General features: G+C 44.4%; 1 protein-coding gene across 7 annotated transcripts in view; it reads left to right on the forward strand.

Moving 5' to 3' along the window:
• The first annotated feature begins 353 nt into the window (after positions 1-353).
• STRBP (spermatid perinuclear RNA binding protein) overlaps positions 354-13023 on the forward strand; it is a 176860-nt gene continuing 164190 nt past the window's right edge. For 4 of the 7 annotated variants that reach the window (XM_023544947.2, XM_023544943.2, XM_023544948.2 and 1 more), the window contains exon 1: positions 5205-5311. The gene's annotated coding sequence lies outside the window, so the exon portion shown is untranslated. Of the gene's footprint in view, positions 468-5204; positions 5312-9493; positions 11248-13023 lie in introns of those variants that run through there. The other 3 variants (XM_023544945.2, XM_023544946.2, XM_023544944.2) reach the window with 3 other exon arrangements.

Here is a 13023-nt window from a genome sequence, read left to right on the forward strand (position 1 = left end):
CATGTCATCAACAGCAATGCTGTTTATAGTGCTTGAATCTCCAATACAACATACCTATTATCAGTAGGGCACCTGAAGCTGTTGATTTTTTGGGTCAATGTCTCTCAGACTTTAAGGTGCATGTGATTCACCTGGGGATCTTGTTTCCTTTTGTTTGGCATCCAAGCACAGGGGAAGGAACTGGCCTTTTTTGAGAGGAGGCAGTTTTTGTAAAAGGAGGAAGGGAGAAGAGAATTGCTTGAGATGCAGGCAGATCTAGAAATATGATGGCAGGAAGTTGGGTATGTCACACGCCCCTTGTTCTGTTCCTCACTCACAACACAACCAGCCTCCTATCTGTGTTCAGTTTCTTCCTGTAGAGGTGGCCTACAGTTGGGGAAGGGATGGGGAAATGAAGAGACCAAAGGGATCAGACGGACCTCTCTACCTCCCAGAGAAAGTGCTTTGGAAAATAATATACAAGTAAGGTATCATTACGATTACTACTACTATATTATTATTTCTCCTCTAGGCCAACCTGACCGATAGAGCTTTCTGCAATGATGCAAATATTCTGTATCAGTGCTAACATGGTAGCCACTAGCCACATGTGACTATTGGGTATTTGAAATGTGGCTAATGTGACTGAGGAACTGAATTTTTAATTTTTTATACTTTAAACTTATGTAACCACACTTGGCTAGTGTCTATTGTTTTGAATAGTGCAGCTCTAGGTGCTTTCCACCTCTGCCTCAGTGTGATTCTTCAAAGATGAGCACCCTCTATAGAGGGCGGTGTCATTTGGGACCACAAGCAGTGGACTGGGAGTCAGAACAGAGTCCACCTTCAGTTCCTGGACAGGTGACCTTCAGCAATTCACTACCTCTTTCTGAGTGGGCCTCAGTGCCCTCTGTCGTCTTCTAGTGGGGAGATGGGAGGGTCAAATGAGCTAAAGGTAGGAAGGCACTGGAAACTGAGGGCTTCACACTGCTGACGCAGGGAAGCCAATCCACCTCCCTTTCCTAAGAGTGGCACAATGGTTTGTCTGTTACCCTTCCCCTCCTGTGGAGTTGTCTCTTCCTTCTTTGTGGGCCACTCAATGTTATTATTTGATTAACTTATATCTCTTTCCCACTGGCCTCTAACCCCATGAGGGTAGGGCAGTGTAGCTGTCTGTTCAATTTTTTTGTATCCCCTAGGGACTAGGAGAGGGCCTGGCACATAGTAGGTTCTCAGTAAATGAAACAGGAGGTGCTGCTATTCAAACTTAGGTGTGATTCCAAAGCTCATGAGCTCAGGGGCTTTATAACACCCACTACCATCCCCTGTTTATGAGAGTAGAAATACTGAAAAAGATCCAAATACCCAACATATATAGGGGCTTGGTTTAATTAAATGATTCTTAAGATGGAACATTATATAGAAGGGTATTTAATGACACAAAAAGAGGTGTATTTACTTTAAACTGTTATGTGAAAAAAATCAAAACAGAAGGTATAGTATATTCTTGTTTTCTAAAAAATATATATTATCTGCATAGGAAAAGGTTAGAACGACATATACCAAATATTAACAGTGATTATTATCACTTGGTGGGATTAGGAGGTGATTTTTTTTTCTAAAACATTATATTTGATTTTTAAAAAATGTATCAAATATATCTAGAAAAGACAAAAATACAGAGACAGAAAGTAAGTTAAGTAGCTGCCTGTGGCTTGGGTGGTAATGGGGATTAACTGTAAATGGGCACAATGAAGTTTATGGCGGGATGAAAATGTTTTAAAACTGATTTATGGTGACGGTTGCAACACTTGGTAAAGTTACTAAAAACCACTGAATTGTAAACTTGAAATGGGTGAATTTTATGATATGTAAAATATACCTCAATAATGTTAAAAATGTAATAAATATATATAGTCTTAAAAAATTAAAACAATGAAGAAGTATTTAAAGTCCCCTGACTCCATACCCAATTCTACATTCAAGGCATAACATATGGTGTTTAATCCTTTCTAACCTTCTTCTACATATTATAGATACTTCCATATTCTTCTGCAATTTTCTTCTTTCTCTGGACACTGTAATACATTCATGCAAAACTTAAAAGCTGCTCTGGGAGGCAGGACTGGGGGTAGCAGGAGCAGAGTGCAGAGCAGGAAGAGAGAGGCACACTAGAACTTTCCATTTTCTTTATTCTCGTATCATTTGTGTGTTTTTTGCTGTGAGTATTTGGAATTAAAACCCCAAAAAAGCTATTGAAGTAAGAGATACCATTAGATGCTTAATTCCATATGGTCCTCCTATTTAAAACTTGTTAAATTTTACCATGCTAAGTATCTTAGATGTATTATCTCATTGAATCTTTATGACAACCCTATGAGGTGTGCAATATTATTAGTCTCACTTAACAGATGAGTAAACTAAGACCTAGAGAGATTGAGTTTTCCAGGGTACACATTTAGTGTGCTTTGAACTTGGATCGTTACTATACTACAGTGCCTCCTCTTTCCCTGGCAGACTCATGTTCGTCCTGCAAGGCCCAGCTTTAAGGATCTCATCTCATTTATGGTCTCCCTAACTGACTCAGGCAGAGATATGACCCTGTCCTCAAGATGCTTATAAGCCAGGGAGCAGACAGACAACTAAACAACAATGACCATCTATTGTGATGAGAATACATGGTTTAACCTGTATGTGCAAAAGCAGAGGGAATACCTAGGTGCCTGAGACAGCTAAGGAACTCTGGAGGGAAGATGTTCTGAGTTGACTGATAGAATACCTACAAGTTTGTCAGGAGAGCGCAGGCAGGTGTAGGTGGTCTGGAGTGGGGAGAGGGTGGACAAAGGGATTTGGGGCTCAGTACCTGGCACAGAGGTGTTACAGAGCTGGACATGCTCTGGGAACTACAGTTCTATTCCGTGTGACTGAAGGGTCAAGTCAGTTTGAGGGAGGGGAAAAGGGAAGAAGTCTGTGTGATAAAGCTGGCAAGGTGTACCTTGAAGCTTAAGGCCAGATCACCTATACTTTTTAAGGTGTATTAGAGTCACTCTACCTTGTGACCGAAGCAAAGTTGTCAAAAGATTTGAGGCTGGCAGCACAACTTGTACCAGGCAAGGTCATGGAAGCTCCATAGACACATCCAAACTCCCTGAGGGACCGAATTGCTGGGCTGAGGGCTGTGGGGACCACGTTCTTGGGGGAACATCTAGCTCAACTGGCATAACATAGTTTATAACGAAAATGTTCTACATTCTACTTTGGTGAGTTGCGTCTGGGGTCTTAAAAGTCTGTGAGCAGCCATCTAAGATACTCCACTGATCTCACCCCTTCGGGAGCAAGGGAGAATGAAGAAAACTAAAGATACAAGGGAACGACTGGTCCAAAGGACTAATGGACCACAACTACCATGGCCTCCACCAGACTGAGTCCAGTACAACTAGATGGTGCCTGGCTACCACCACTGACTGCTCTGACAGGGATCACAATAGAGGGTCCTGGAGACAGCTGGAGCAAAATGTACAACAAAATTCTAACCCACAAAAAAAGACCAGACTTACTGGACTCACAGAGACTGGAGAAACCCTGAGAGTATGGCCCCCAGACACTCTTTTAGTTCAGTAATGAATTCACTCCAGAGGTCCACCCTTCAGCCAAAGATTAGGCAGGCCTATAAAACAAAATGAGACTAAAGGGGCACACACCAGCCCGGGGGCAAGGACTAGAAGGCAGAAGGGGACAGGAAAGCTGGTACTAGGGAACCCAACGTTGAGAGGGGAGAGTGTTGACATGCCGTGGGGTTGTTAACCAATGTCATAAAACAATATGTATACTAACTTTTGAATGAGAAGCTAGTTCGTTCTGTAAGCCTTCATCTAAAGTACAATTATTTAAAAAAAAAAAAAAAGGATTCAAGGCTGGCATGTATAGAAAGGAGGGAAGGGGCCCCAAGGAGGCTGTTGTGGCAGGTTACTCTTCAGCCCCCAGCTTTCAGAACCCTGTTGACCTGGCACTGGATGCTTAGGCGGTTTCTGCCCCAGACTGAGGATTCCTTTGGGCAAGGATTTGGTTTCATTTGCCTTTATGTTCCAGCATCCGGCACAGCGCCTGGCACGCAGCAGGTACTCAATAGGTGTCCTTGTCTGAATGAAAGAATGGATCTATACTCCTTCCCTCTCCCACTGGCTAGCAGAATGCTGGGTACCGGCTAGCGAATCCGTAAAATATAAAGCAAACCTTCATTTCCTTTCCAGCGTCACCCCCGGCACGGTGCCAGGAGGTGTTCAGCGAAAGTCTGACACAACCATACGGAAGTCAGAGAGGTCCTGATCCCAAATCCAACCCCAGGGAGGTCCATTAGGGGTGGTTTAGACGCGGGGGAAAGATTGCTGAATAAGCTGTAAATTCTCTTCAATGCCTGCTATGTGCCAGGAGAGCTCACACCTATTGCCTTATTGACTTACTCCATATCCCCAACAACTTCCGAAGTCGGAATTATTGTTCCAGGTTCGCTGACTAGAAACTGAGGCTCAGAGTGGTTCGGTAATTCGGCCAAGGTCACACAGCCTGCAATGGTAGAGGGCGCGAAGACTGGGAATCCTAACCCTTTAACAGTGAAAGCTCACTGGCCTCCCCTTCCTCCATCCGGAGAGGCATTGCGGCGCTTACTCCATTTGCGTAGCCACGGGGGCAGGGGGGCACCGGGAAGGGGGGCATTGGGGCGCGGGGCCCGGAAAAACCGGCTAGCTGCGGCGGCCAGGAGCCGCTCCCAGGTTCGGAAGTTACGAAGTTTCCGTGCATTTCACTCGCCTCCCAGCACAGCTTGTCCCCTCTCCGAGGCAGTAACGCCGCTAGCGCAGCGGAGCTCAGGTGCTGCAGCGGGCGGGGGCCTGGCGAAGGGAGGAAGGGGGGGACGCAGTTTACGTAAGCGGCCGCTCGCAGGTGCATGCGGCCGCCACCAGCGTGTGCACCCTGCGCGCTCCCAGGTGCGCAGTTGGCGCAGGCGGCGGCGCAGCACAGTGGCGGCGGGCGCTGGCCGGCGGTCTCAGGTGCGGCAGAGCGCGCGTGGAGGGGGCGCGCGGCGAGCGAGGGGGGCGGGCTTTCCGTTTCCCAGCAGCGCGGGGCCCGCCCCTTGGCCAGGCCAATGGGCGCGCTCGGCGGCGTCACGTGCTCGCCGCCGCTGCCGAAGCGGAGACCGGAGCCGCGAGCGCCACCAGGGCAGCAGCCGCCGCAGCCGCCGCCGCTGGGCTGAGGAGCCGGAGACGCGAGCGGACGAGGTGGCGGCGGCGGCGGAGCGGGAGCGGGAACCGGGCGCGGGCAGAGCGCAGCGGCGCGGGTAGGCTGCGGTGGTGGGGCAGGCGCCTGCGCGGCGGGCCGTCCCGGGCGGGTGGCGGTTAAGGCGGCGGTTGAGGCAGTTGGCGGAGCCGGCCCGGGCCCCGCATTGTTTGTTGTGCGTCCTTAGCAGCCGCGGCCGCGGCCAAGGCGGAGAGCAGGGAGCAGTCCTGGCCCCTGTGTCTCCGGCATTGTGGCCGCTGCCGCTGCTGCTGCGGTGCCCCGGCCTCTTCGGGCAAGGGCAGGGAGCGGGGAGCCTTGCTCACCTTCAGGGGGACGGGGTCCCGGTTCGAGCAAGGGGAGGGCGTGGGCAGTGTGGGGGACCGGGCGCCGGAAGGTCTGGGTAGGAAGGAGGGTGAGGGGCTCTGGGCAGGTGTTGGAGGAGATGGGGGGCAGGAGCTGGTGGAGAGAATTTGGGAGGGCAGGCAGAGGTTGTGGGTAGATTTGGGGGAGAATGGAGGGTGGAGGGATCCGGCCCAGTGGAGGGTAAGGGCCTTCGGGCAGGTGTGGGGGGCCTGTGGGTGCCAGGATGAATGCGAGAGGGATGGAGGACATTGTGGCGGGTGGAGGGGGTGGTACATGGGGAGGTTAAGGAGGATGCGAGGGGGGCTTTGGGGAGGGCAGAGGCGAGTGTGATGGGAATGGAGGAAGAAGATAGGGGACTCTAGAGAGTAAGGGAAGGAGGGGATGTCCCGGTTGGGGCTGCGTGTGAGGATCAGGGAGTCGGAGCAGACATTAGGAAGGCCGCCGGACGTATGCGAAGGGAAAAGATGGAGGAGGGTGTCCAAGTAGGGGGAAATGTGGCAGGGTGAGCGTGAAAAGGGTAGAAAAGAAAGAAGGGTGTTTAGGTATCTCTCCAGTGATGGTGTGGGAAATGGAGGGTGTTCAGGCAGGAGGTGTGTGTGAGGGTGGGCCCAGAGGCTTCAGGAGACGTGTGAGGAAGTGTGTCTGGCCAGGAGATGTGTAGGGGAGACACAGGGAGGCAGGAAGGTGTTGAGGTTGGACAAACAGGGCATGTGAGGGGCTAACGGCAGGTATGGTGGTGGTGCTCAAGGGAAGATGAGTATGGAGTGAAAGGTGATGCGGACAGGGGTCGAGTTTGAGGGATTTGAGAGAGGAATGGGGATAGTGGAGTAGGGTGATAAGAGTGGAGAGAAGATGTCTGCATAGGAGATGTTTGGGGCATTTAGTGAGTAGCAGAAGTGGATGAAGTGGAGGGTGTTCATGCAGGAAGTATGGACAATGCTGGGGAGCAGCAAAAGAGGGAACTTTACTGTTGGGATGACATTGAAAGGGAGGGATGTGGGGTGGAGTAGAGTGTGTGTGAAGTGGAGGGCTGAAAGTGTGGGGGGACGAAGGAAATGTTCTTGGAGTGGCAGGTGACATGTTGGGACAGATGGAAGGAAGTGTTTCTGGGGCAGAAAGTGTGGAGGGAAGTTGGGGAGAAAGAGGGAAATGGAGTGTGTATAAAGGAAAATCAGTAGAGGGGGCCAAGTGGGGTAGGTTGGAAGGAAGGGTGTACAGGTTTGGAGTATGAACTTAGGGGGAGGGAAGCATTGGTTAGGGGCAGTAGATATTGTGATGTAGAAGGGGACAGGCAAGGACAATGGAAGGGAAGGGGAGAAGATAGGGTATGAGTACAGGATACTGAAGACTGCATAGTACTCGTAATGGGATAAGGAAAGGGCAACGTAGGGATGTATGTGGGCATGTCTGTGACTGGAAAGGCATAGGCTGTGTTTTGAACTGGAATGGTAGTGGGGGAAGTAGTATACCCAGGTATAGGGGAGGCAATGACTGTTTAGAGGTTGGAGAGAGGAAAATAGGTTGCTTAAGTTGGGAATGAGAAGAGAGTATGGAAGGGGCAGGGTGCTGGAGTGTGTGGAGAGATTGGAAAGCCTTGAGTCTTGAGAGATTAAGGTGGTCAAAATTTTTAGGTCATTGAAAGTGTAATAAAGGGCAGAATGCAGAAGTTAGAAGAAAGCTAAAAGGGGAGGGGATTAAATTCTGGATTTAAAGAAACTGGAGAACCTAGGGAGATGTGGATCCTGGAATGATGTTAATGGAAAATAAAGGACATTAAACCCTGTATCATATCTGAAAGGTCATGCTTCTAGGATCAGAGATGTCATGAAGCCTGATTTGAGTTAGTTCGAGAACGCGGTAATGGGGGAGGGGTATGGAAGAGTGGAGTATACAGTCCCAAGTTTGGAGGAGGTGTGTGGTGGGTGCGTATTGTCCTAGCACATCGACCTGAGAAGTGGCCCGAAGAGCCATACAGGATCATGAGGAGTGCACCAAGAGTGAATAGAAATGACATTGCAGCACGTGTAGGGCAGATGCCTCTGTGAAGATAACTGCAAGAGAGCTGGGACTAGCAGTCAGTAGCATTCAGGGCCTGTATATAAAACAGAGGAAGAGATACCTTGGTGCAATGTCTCATACCCTGGTGCTTTCTGGGAAATAGGGCAGTTTTCAGGCATTGGGTGATGTAATAGCTGAGTCCCATGCTAGAGGCAGACAGCTGAAGTGTAATACACACTCAGCTCCTAAAAGTGGCAGAAGTGAAGCCCACTGACTGTTTAACTCCTTCAAGGTGTGAATAACTGATATTGGGTTGTCTGTTTTTTCTCTCAAATAGTTCAAGTAAAATTTAGGTAGAAGAGGCATTTTTTTTTTTTAATCTATAGGTGCTTCATGGATTCTCAGGTATTTTGATTTGAGTTGGGAAGTGTAATGTTAATTGTATCAAAGAAAGACTTCTGGGGTTGTGCAAACGTGACCATCAGCTTGCCAACTCCATGGTATAAGATAACCTTTAGGGGTTTGAGCACAGGCAGGTCTCACAGTGTTCTGTGGCTTGTGTTAGATTGTTTGGGATTTGGAAGGATTAAGGAAACTGCTTTGAGACAGCCTCAGTAAGCAGAGTTTCCTACAATCTTGGTAAATGACTTCCGCTTTGACTGTTGAAAATTTAGTCTTGTTAGATTTTGCTAAAATAAATTATTTCATCATGTTGCAGGAATAACTTCAATTATTGCTATGTGAGTTTCATGTAGTATGTAATGTGGTAAAAAAATTGCTATGTGAGTTTCATGTAGTATGTAATGTGGTAAAAAAAAAAAAAAGATTTCAAGTGAAAGTTCCCCTTGGTAACTTGGGAGTGTTCTGGGTCGGTTAGTTTTCTGCTTTTGTCAATTTAGGAAATAATCTTAATGCAGCCATTATACGATCAAATAAATTTGAGTGGTAGTGGGAATCTTACCTAAATTTAATGAGGGCTGAGCGGTCTTGAAGACCAGAGCTGTGCAAATACAGGAGATGCTATTTCTTTAGTTCCCCTTTTTTCCTCTATGGCTTTTAGACTGATCAAACAATAATCAGTACTGTAAATACAATTTTTTAAGAAATAATCTGGATGGTAATGATTTTTAAAACCCAGATTTGACGTGTATCATGCAGGCAGCAATATAACGCTCTGAAGCCATTGCTATAAGATTTTATTTTTGGAGAGAAAGGTTTTTAAGGTGTAACATTCTTTTGATTGCATCTCTTAGCAGGATTTTGAGATTTGATATATGTATTCAAAAAAATCGGTTGCTGTCGAGTGGATTCTGACTCATAGCGACCTTATAGAACAGTAGAGCTGCCCCATAGAGTTTCCAAGGAGCACCTGGTGAATTCGAAGTTAGCAGCCATAGCTCTTAACCACTACACCACCAGGATTTCCTGATGTATATATAGAATATAGTTATAGGGAGCATGTCTGACCTCCTTGGCTCCTGGGCATAGATTTTGGGCGGTAAGATATAAGGTGAATAGAGTGACCTTTGAGTATTCATTCCGATATGGCTGTTGTTTCCTCCTTGTATCTTTTAAGTCCATTGTGTTAGTCCATTTTATTGATTTGGGGCTAACAGTTCTTTTTTGCTCAGAATTTTCTGACATAGTGTTCTGATTATATATGTTGTTCCAAGAGGTTCTATGGCTTGGGGTAATTTCTGTTATTGTTAGTTGCCATTCAGTCAATTCCAACTCCATAGGCACTTTAAAATACTATCCTAAGTTTATGAACCAAGGAAAACACATGATTTAGACTTTGTAGGCTAAATAATTGGCTTTTTTTTTTTTTTTTTTTTAGTATTATTTTCACTGGTGACTTGCTAGACAAGATACTTAATCCCTTTGTGCTTGTTTTCTCCAGAAACCTGATTCTTTTATCTGCCTCTCATGAGAATTGAGATAGTTTGTATAAAACAAGTTTAAGGCTTTCTGGAAGACTCAAAAACCAAACTCATTGCCACCGAGTTGATTCTGATTCATAGCAACCCTATAGAATGGAATAAAACTGCTCCATAGGGTTTTCAAAGCCATAATCTTTGTGGAAGCAGACTGTCACATCTTTCTTCCTAGGAGCTGCAGGTGGGTTTGAACCGCTGAGCTTTGGTCATCAGCTGAGCGCCACTGCGCCACCAGGCCTCCTTCTGGAAGACTGAAAAAAACCAAAACCATACCCACTGTCCTTGAATCGATTTCAACTCATAGTGACCCTATAGGACAGAGTAAAACTGCCCCGTAGGGTTTCCAAGGCTGTAAATCTTTACAGATTCCTGTGGAGCAGCTGGTGGGTTCCATCTGTGGACCTTTTGGTTAGCAGCCAAGTGCTTTAACCACAGCATCACCAGGGCTGCTTTGGAAGACTGAAAAAACTAAACCTAAACCCGTTGTTGTTGAGTCAATTCTGACTCATACTGACCGTATATAGGACAGAGTAGAACTGCCCCATATGGTTTCCAAGGAGTGCCTGGTGGATTTGAACTGCCGACCTTTTGGTTAGCAGCAGTAGCTCTTAACCATGATGCCAACCGGTTTTCTAGTCTGGAAGACTAGAGCTGTGTAAACACAAGAGATGTTATTAACCCCTTTTTTCCTCTATGGCTTTTAGACTGATCAAATGATAATTAATACTTCAGAATTTATTATCAGGTGCATTAGTTTGTAGTGAGGAGCTGGGATAGAGATGAAACTAACTTCTTTGAATAGAAGAGATGTATGCAAATTGAAATTTGTTCATTCTTTGCTGTATTGTCTGCCTCTCTTTCCTGACATATTTCTGTAGCTGAGTGTTGGTGCCGATTTGAATTTTGTCTATGCAGAAGAAGCATCTGAGAGGCTTTGAGTTCTAGCTGTAACTAAGATTATTTCCAATCATGAATGTCCATGAGACAGTACTTCTCTAGCTCAGTGTTATTTGATTCTTAAATCAGGAATAATAAATATAATACATTTTTCTATGTATTTTGGAAAAATTAATTAATTCTGAGTGACATGAGGACAAAAATAGAGCTATCCGTTTTGCTGGGGATAAGCTTCCCTGTTATGGTTTATTTAATACTTTGTCATTTTTAAGTTGTAGTTATGAAATAATTGTCCATCTCTTTGACATTTTCAAGTCCATTAACGGGTTATGCTCTATTTCATGAAGAATGATTAAAAAAAAAATTATTGTGGTAAAATATATGTGACAAAAATTTTGCCATTTTAACCATTTTTAAGTGTACAATTCAGTGATGTTAATTATATTCACCATGTTGTGCAACCATTATGGAGAATAATTTTTAAGTGCTTTTTTAATGTGCTTTGGTTTACTAAGTTATTAAAAAAGCCTTTGCTGAACCTGATTGACATTGGAAAAATGTAAATAGTAAATTGCTTTATTAGACATTCATTTGCCTTGAGTTTGGTAATACCTATCTCAGGGAGTAGCCTTTCTGTGCTAGCTAGTCTGCTTTTACTAGTTTACTCTCTTATATAACGTGTTTGGATACCATTATCCATCTTACTGCTCCTCTGTTTTCATTTGTTTTGTGTAGATCCTTTTATTGGAAGATTGCTTGTTTTTCAAGATTTGTTCAGCTGTAGAAAAACTGTTTCTGTCAGGTAATTATGAGAGACTTCATAATCCAGTGTAATTTTAGAAACTGTTGAAAGATGTAAGTTAAATTTATATGTCAATTAAAATAGAAATAATGTAATGAGGCCAGATTAATGGTGATATAGATAATTAAATGGTTTAAGCCTGACAGATCTATAAATCTTGCTTCTACCTTTTAGGTTTTACATTGAATAGTGAGATGACCAAATGACCTGATTTGTCACTTTCATGCCTAATTTGAGTTATTTCTTGCCCTAAGTATTCTTTAAGTGCATTGCATTTGAGAAGTATGGAGCCTGCTTCAGCAAAGACACTCCATGTGTGTGTATGGCTGAGTGAATGAAGCAGTCCTAAATTTTAGTTACTTGACATGCAAATTCTCTTAACTTCTGATATAACTAACACCATGTAGAACATCTGCTTTTTCTTTCTTTCCTTTTTTTTTAGCTACCTTTAGCATAACTCAAAAGGGTACAGCTGATTATATCAATAATCATAGCCTTTTGCATTGTGTGACTTCAGGGTTTATTTCTATTTGAAAAGTGAGAATTCTGCAGTAGGTTGTATAATAAATTCTGAGGCCTTTCTGGGTCATGGATAAGATGTAGCTTCTTACTGCACCTGCAGAATTTCCTGTTCTTTGCAGTTTTCCAGGTGCCAGGGCTTTGTACAATATCCTGTTGGGCAGATCAGCATTTTGTTTATGAATTTAACGTAACCGTTTTAGTAATGTTGACCTATAGCAAATAGTAATTGTATTAAAAGACTCCATCTGGATTTTTTTTTACTTGCTAACCTGTTTTGCAAGTTTAATTCAGCAAACATTCGTTGACATTTAAGCTCAAAGACTTGTTTTGTGCCAGACCTAATGATAGGGGTCAATGATATTGTTTTGAGTAAAAAATAGATCCTTCCCAAGATAGATTGGTTCTTGATGTGCAAATAGACTCTATAACTTTGGTTACCTGTGTTCATTCAGCCTAACTGAAATCAGTACATTTTAAGACAGCTGGGTAGTGACCTGATAAGGAAGTAATTTGTTTCAGAAAATTAAGATGGAGGCAGTTCATTCCTATGATGTTTATAATTCCAAGTAAATCTGAAACTTGTCAAACATTACATCTAATCATAGGCTTTTCTACAGCTTAGGCAACCTACATTTCTACCTAATGAGGTACTGGATGGTGGGTAGCTCTCAACTCTGGATAACTCAGTTTTAGTTAGCAAACCTAGCGAAGTAGGGGGAAAAAGTGTTAGCAATTTTGAAAATGTAGGTGGAGAGAATAAACATCTGGAACCCTAGATACGCATACTTTTTAGTTATTTTTGACATTAGCTGTGACTGACTTATAATGTCAAGGTTAGCATCGGGGAACAGATATCAGGCATACTTGTGATGAGGCTTTTAAAAAGATGGTATCTTAAAAAGTATTAATTATGATGTTTTCTGATCTGCCAGCTTTGTGGTAAATGTAGAATTGTGCGAAATTGGCTTTCGAACACGGTCACTATTATTGTTGAGTAGCGTCCTTAATTTCTAGAGCTCAGGGTTCAGATACCGGGGCTTTGGTCCCTATGATAGCTGTATAATGTAAATGAACAGCAGAATATTACATTTGGAGAAATGGAGGCACAAGAAGTTGATTCTAGAGCAGTGATAGGCAGGCTTTCAGAACACCCTTTCAGAAGTTGTATATCAAATTCCTGTTAGTCTCTGAACTTCGCAAGGAAGATTGATGGGAAGTACATTGGAAATCTGCCTTTTTCAGTCTAGCTGTTGA

This window comes from Loxodonta africana, chromosome 9, assembly GCF_030014295.1.
Source record: "Loxodonta africana isolate mLoxAfr1 chromosome 9, mLoxAfr1.hap2, whole genome shotgun sequence".
Classification (NCBI taxonomy): domain Eukaryota; kingdom Metazoa; phylum Chordata; class Mammalia; order Proboscidea; family Elephantidae; genus Loxodonta; species Loxodonta africana.